At 41.4% G+C, this 7,404-nt stretch overlaps 1 pseudogene; it reads left to right on the top strand.

Annotated features, from left to right (window-relative positions):
* Window positions 1-1,898: 1,898 nt before the first annotated feature.
* LOC125619601 lies at window positions 1,899-1,970 on the top strand (annotated as a pseudogene).
* Window positions 1,971-7,404: the final 5,434 nt, after the last annotated feature.

Raw genomic sequence — 7,404 nt, 5'->3', positions numbered from 1 at the left:
GCTCCGTGCTCGGTGTAAGCTCCGATAAGAGTAGGCTCCAAGAAGCAATCCCCGCGGGCTCAGTTCCGGGAGCCGGAATTCGGCCGCTTAGTGCTTGGTGTATGCTCTGATAGGAGCAGGGTCCAAGAAGCAGCCTCCGCAGGCTCCCCAGCCCTGGGCCAGGGCGGTTCCGGGAGCCGGAACTCGGCCGCCCCGCGCTCGGTGTTTGCTCCGATAAGATCAGGTTCTAAGAAGCCCCAGGCACTGAACCCTAGCAATCTGTCTGCAAGCCGCAGGTGAATGGCAGCCTGAAATTACCTGTTCTATGGCTGAAATGAGCTGCGGTCAGTCGAAAACAGGGATGGTGACGTCAGCTTTCCAACATGGTGGCTGCTGGCCTCCTCTGTGGTCTGACCGGTGTGGAGAACCGAGATGGACCGCTTCCTTCCCCCGTCTCGAACCCAGAATTCAGCCCTGAGTACGGTGCTTGCACGGCTGGCAGAAACTGCAGCGCTGTATCCCTGCGTCGCTATCTCCTCGTTTCCCAGCGTGCGCTGCAGACTCTAGCCGCGGGGCGATTTGCTGAATAAGCAGTTACCCTCCGTGCGACAAACCTCTCGCGTTTGAGTCCCCGTAGCCGATCCTCGTGCGGTGGAAATCCTTCCTCCAGGTTCCGGAGCACCCCACTATTGCTGTAAATTCCTAACAAGATAGCCTTTAGCCGTCCTGACTTGTCATACTCCCACACAGTGAAGCAGCACACGGGGGCAATGCACTCCCCTCGCCGCCATCTTCCTCTCCCTCGGGTTTATGTTCTTGATAGTTTGATGACGTGCAATTTTTAAATGTTTGGTGGGTGGTCTGTGGGATTGCTTTGGTTCTTTTGCCCAAGCCCCACAGATATTTGGGGAAGGATGGAAGCTATTCTTTCTTTGGGCTCCTCACACTGATATACCTCCTCCAGCCATTCCTCAAGTTATGCTCTTCTTCCATGAGGTCTTCTCATGGCTGGTGATCAATCAAGCTCGGCATCAATATCACCTTCACAGGGGCCCTTCCCTGCTGTTTCGGCCTCTACAACTCCACACCATTTTATTTTCCTTGTATCTTGTATTTTGACCAAATATTTCCAATTAGTAGCTTTGCATTCTGTTGTCTATCACTACAGTATAGATCTAAGATGAATGAAATCAGAAAATTTGATTTAGGACCTTTCAGCAGGATTTTTCTTAAGTTAATACTTTGTAATGAGCAGGTAGGGTGGAATACCACTGCTGTAGGGCTTCTCTTGGTTATGTGTTAAGGAAACATGAAGAAAAACATTCAGGGAAGCCTTGTTTGCAACAGAAATAAAATAAAACTATCAAGAACATAAACTCTATATTTGTATTTTAACAAATATGCCAGCATAATGACAAAGTTTTAAAATATAGGAAAAGGTATGTTTTCTATCTCACAGAAAGCCATCAAAATGCCCATAACTGAATTAATTATTATTGCACATCTGGATGTGCTATGGATAGGTTAGCATCAGGAAATGGGGATGCAAATTGTGGTGCCTTCATAAAGTACCATAAATGCCAGATGTCAGTTAAACTACTAACCTAGAGTAACACAAAGTAACATAGATAAATCCAAACACAAGAATGAAAATCAGGATGCAGAAAAATATATATGGTACGGTACTATGTATAAAAAGCTAAAAAAGATGCAAAACAATACATTATTTGTGGATAGATGCACTGTAACTGAATTTAATTTAAAAAGTTAAATAAAAGTATTTCTGATAAATACCAATTTCAGGGAAGTGTACAGGGATTAGGTGACAGGGAGAGGTACAGGGATTAGGGAAAGAAAAAACATCATTGCCTCTTGCTTTATTTTTTACAACAGACAAGAAAGATCTAAAGTAAATGCAGAAGACTATACTTTCAGGGATCATTTCTATAGTACGTTACTAAAGTAAATGCAGGAAAATGTTAGATTTAACAGGACTTATTCTCCTTACTTTTCTGTGTTCTTTAAATATTTTGTAACAAAAAAGAGATGATAAATTTATCCAGTATTTGGAAGTTGCTTTCAGTAAGGCTTAATGATCATTTCTGTCAATCATCTGGGCTTTTCACATGTTATACAGCATATATATAGTATTGTCTTAACTTTCAGCGAATTCTTTTTGGTGACAAAGAATACAAAGAAAACTTGAGCATCATCAGGGTTTTTGTCATACTTCAATAAAGAAATTTTGTCCTGCCTTCTTGGATGCTGTGAAATCCTACTTTAATTTTTTCATTCTCAGAGAAGTTTTCACTGTGGTCCTTCTCTCTGTGCTTATGATGCATGCATTATTCTGCTTGTTTGTCCAATGAGTATTTGCTGCACACTTTTATATAGCAGAAATGTGTGTAGAATTTTATTCTGAATATTCTGTTTCTACCTTGTTTCTCTGCATCATCTGCCTTCAGATCTAAAATTAAAATATTGCTTTTGTTAGGTTTATGGCAGGTTTATTCCAGATAACTCAATTCCATGGTTAGAACACTATGCATGTATATATTGTCACCCATTTCACGACATGTGATTTTAGTTTCCTGGAAGTTCCCCTCATGTCAATAACAGGGCAATCTGAATAGAAAGTCTAAGTGCTTGCATGAAGTTTCAGAGATGGACTGGCAAGGAGAGGGCGGGTTGTTTATTATAATTCCTCCTGGAAATCAGAACTCTGGATGAGTTAAATCTGCAGAGAATCTTACAGATTTGTTAGGATGTTTTATGGCTCCAGTTTCTTGAGGACCCAGGGTGTGTCCTTCCCTCTTCCACACACCTGTCAATCATCCTCCCCATTATTCATCTTTTCTGTTTCATGTTGTTGGGTACTTTGTGCCATCTTGTTGACTTAAGACCTTTAAATTATGGTGTGTTCTTCTTTCCCTACCCTTTTTTTCAAAGACTGTTTAGTTTTCAACTAGCTGCTATTCCTACCTTTAAGACCTTTGAGATATCCTTCACTTAAAAAAAAAAAGATATGTACAAAAGGAAATAAAAGGAACATCTCATTTTGTCAAAAAAAAAATCAGATCTCAGTTATTCCCCAAGTTCTTAATTAAGTTCTCCCAAATTAATTTACAAAAAGAAGCTATACCTAGGAAGCCATAATGAAGAGTGTGCGCGCTCTCCTGACAGCTTAAGAAGACATATGAGTACAAATTAGATAAAACCCGGGAAACTGCAGTTGTAAGAGGGCCGAGGGACGACTCGAGTTGGAGACTTACTTTTCATTCAAGTGTGAAAGAAACAAAACTTTTCCGGATTAAATTGGCTGGAGGGAAATGTCAAGCCAGCATGTGTAAAATGACAAGGGACAGCTGGCTAGAAAGGCGTAAATCAGAAACCAGCCTCACCTCCTCGCTGTTGAAATTGCCATCAGAATGCTTATAAATAGCTCTCTCTGTTTCCCAGTTCTGTCATGGAAAGAAGTGGGGATGCAAATGAATGCCACCACTGTCTACAGCTCAGAGGCAGACTCAATGGCTTCCTTGTGGAAGCCCAGAAATGGAGGCCTACTGGGCAGGATAAGCCTGGGACTCAGTCAGGGCTAGCCTGGGGAAGGGGGCCCTTTGGGACCAGAATGCACAGATCTAAAGTGTTGTTAAGGGTCAGCATGCAAATTTACCCAGAATGCTTTGTGTTGCTGAAACAGAATACTATAACTTAGAAAGAACAGATTTACTTATTTGAATCATGGTTCTCATGGCTGGGAAGTCCAAAGTCCAGGGACCCACATCTGGTGAGAACCCATTTTGCTTTATCATCCCATGACTGAAAGTAGAAGGTCAAGAGAGAACTTTGCAGAGAGGGAGGAGGAGCTGAACTCATCATTTTCTCAGGAATTCATACCCTCGATAATGGCGGAGTCCTTATGACTTGATCATATCTCAAAGTCCTATTTCCCAACACTATTGCATGGGGATTAAGCTTCTTTCACATTCACACCAGGGCAATCTCAGAATAATGAAAGGTAAGCAGTGCTCAGTAAGACCAGACTCTGCCCCAATGTGAACTAGAATGAGACTTCTTTAGATTCCTGGGGTATTGGTTTCCTAGTTTGGAGAGTTGAGTAGGTAAACCCAGTTGGATGTTCATAGCATGTTTCTTCTTCAACTGACTTTCGAATTCAACCAAAACCTATAAACACTCAAATAAGAAGTAGGGAATCTTTTTATTTGTGTAAGAAATATGGAGTCCCCAAATATTTCCAACCCATTGGATTTGGTGACCTCTGATGAAAGAGACTATGGTTCCCTCATCTTTCATATTCTTAGAATCCCTAGTAAAAATGCATTCCTAGTAGGTGCCCAGTTACTTCTGGTTACATACTCAGAGAAATGCCTCTGACCATCGGGAAAGTTCCAGAAGGGGGCAGGCCATGATAGTTTGTGGAAGGCTCAGTTTATAGCCTTGTTGATTTCTGGGAGGGAAAGAATTAGCTTCAGGAAAGAGGCTGTAATGGAAGCCTGAGCTTGTCCCCCACGCACCATTCTGCATGACTCATTAATGAAAATGCAACATGAGCAAATCAAATACAAACAACATTGAATCTAGGACCCATCAAAGTGGGAAATAATCTCATGTGACACTTGAAGTCCTACAGAGGCATGGGTTCTTCTCCTCTCCTCTTTTGACTTCTCTTCCCTCCCCTCCTCTTCAGATGACTACACAATGAAGCAGAGGAAGAGGATGGCTGTCCATACTTCTGGGGGCTGCTTAGGAGGCCTGAAGCAGAAGTCCAGGGAGCTCGCAGAAAGTCCATGTCCATGTCAGTCCCTCAAATGGGGTTAGCACACAGACCTCTTCCAGGATTAGTGGCCTGTGGTTCTCATTGCTCTTCCCCAACTCCATGCTAAAGGCAGCAGCAAGGTTAGCCAGGCCCGATGCATGTCTGCCTTGTGCCTCCTTTTCCCACTGATGATCCTTTTTCTTTCCTCCCACATCTATTTAATCTTGGTCTTGGCAACTGCTGAGCAAACGCGGCTGCCTGCTTTGGGCTGTCGACATATGTACTATGGCTCTGGGGCAAAACGTTTATGTTTGATTAACTCAGTTTTAAAACACACCAACCGTGGAGGCACTAATTCTACTGGATTTATCTGTCAAGTCAGTGACTTTCGATAAATAGTTCAGCTCTTGGATGGAAAGTACAAAGGCTGGATCTGTAGCCAGGCAACAAAGGAAAAGGGAATTTTAGATGGGGTTTTTATTTGATATAATCCAAACTGCAGGTTGTCTCTTTAAGGACCAAGGACCATCCATGGGAGTGATTTTAAGTTATGTTATTTAAGGAAAAGAACCCATCTATATTCTGATTCTGGCCAATTATGTCTCCACTCACTTTATCTTCTTAGGTTTTAAATACTTTTCTATTAAAAAAAAGAACCTTAAAAATGTAGTTTTATGATGATTCAAGGACTGCTGCTGTGCCTTAAGCTAGACTAAAACACACAGAATACATTTAAATGAATTACAAAGTGTATTATACTCTGAAAATCAGCATTAAAATGCACATTAATTTTTGCAGCTCTTAAATACTTCGGTTGCTGAGGAACTGCCTCCATTCTATAATTGAAATAGCTCTTCAGATGCAATTTAGTCTCTGATTGGTTTTTAAGTATTTTTAAAAGCTAACAGCTCGGATGGAAAAAGGTGGTATACCCTTGAGCTTAAAATAGGAACACAGATGTCACCACGCTGTGGACTCACTGGGCCCCTGGAAACCACATTCATTTCCTCCAGAGAAGGGGCGCTGCACCCTGAAGCTTGGCATACCCTTAACTGTTCAGGAGGCCATAGAGCTGACTCAACCTCAAATGCAAGACTTGAGTTATAGGAGAGTTATTATCGGTGGAAGGAATTGCCCAGGTCTCTAATTAATTCCACTCCTCCATCCCCACACTCCACATTGCTACCCCTGCTATTTTGTCAGTTCCAAGAAATGCCAATCAGGAAAAGAAGAGGCAGAACAACAAAGCAAATCTATTTTGCTAGTCACAGGCAGGTGAATATCTAGAGGTATGGCTCAGAGGTGTTTCAAAGAAGACCCAAATCAAGCATTGGGATGCTGGTGAATCTTTGTTTTTGACAATCCCAGGCAGCAAAGGATATTTCAAAGTGCCTGTGTTCTCAGAACAATGCTCAGTAACATCAAGATTTTTTAGAAAACCAAGTAGGTTTTTTTTTTTTATTTTGTTTTTGTTTTTTATCTGTTTGACTACCTTGTTTATAATAGGACTATTCTGAACCACTGTTGATAAGGGTGTGTGTTAGCAAAAACCTGAGAGATAAAATTAGGTCCATTCTTAAATTTCTCACTGAGGGGCAATGGTCAAGTTGCCTAAACTCTTTGTTTCTTAATTTTTTTCTATGACAAAGGAGATTACTGATACATTGTTGGACTGTTAGTTCATATGTGAAGTCCTAATGCATGAAAACCACACATTGCTATATAAATGTAAAGCAGAATTACTAGTAGGGAATTCTGAAGAACAAAATTTGGGTTCTCCCTCCCCCTGGGAGGGAAAACTCTAAAGGCTTCAGAATCTGTTGAGGTATGGCATCAAATCAGACACCCCGTAAGCAGGAAAAGATCCAGGCTCAAAGACAGAGTAATTGTGCCTATGAATTCTGTCTTTCTGTTTAGGAGCCTGAAGGTTGAGAAGGTAAATTTCAAGTTATAAAAGAAACCACTCTTTGCAGTTTCATGTTGGCTGTACAGAGTGTGCTGGGAGAATGTGAAGATAGAGAATCAGTTGGCAAATAATAGCAGACGTAATAATAACTATGTTGCCAGCAACTAGCTACATGCTATGCGTTCCTTTTAATCTTCATAAAACCCCTATGGGGTAGATACTATTAATGCTTCCTCTTATAAATGAGGAAACTGAGTCCTAAAGAGTTCAAGCAATGTGTTTAGCCTCCTGCCACAAATGGTAGTGACTTAGGTTCTCACACTGTTAAGAACTCATTGCAAATGCGTCTCTCAGTGCTTCCCTCACATGGTCTGTGTTCTCCACAGAAAGCAGTGGGTTGTTAAGAAAACTTGTCCAAGTGTGGAGAAGAGTAGGGAAAAGAGATTTCAGGTCATCGATTTTTCTTCTTTCTGTTTGTGATAGGTCTTCAATGTCTACTGTATCGGTCATAGGAAGAGAAACTTGTATAAACAGAACCATTTCCTAAATCCTTCAAGGGAAAAGAAAACTCACTGCCTGTCAACCAGCTCAGGTACAGAAATGGGAATCCTTTAAGTGATGCGAATATTGAATTCTCTTACATAGATCATTATTTAAATTATACTGTCCAAATCTGAATAAAATGCACAAAGGTGCCAAGAGCACCTTCTCCATGAGCATCTCCATGAGGTTGAGAACAGAG

This window comes from Marmota marmota, unplaced genomic scaffold (assembly GCF_001458135.2).
Source record: "Marmota marmota marmota unplaced genomic scaffold, marMar, whole genome shotgun sequence".
NCBI lineage: Eukaryota > Metazoa > Chordata > Mammalia > Rodentia > Sciuridae > Marmota > Marmota marmota.
Note: the sequence above shows the minus strand (reverse complement) of the source record. Positions and strands in the feature narration are given on the sequence as shown.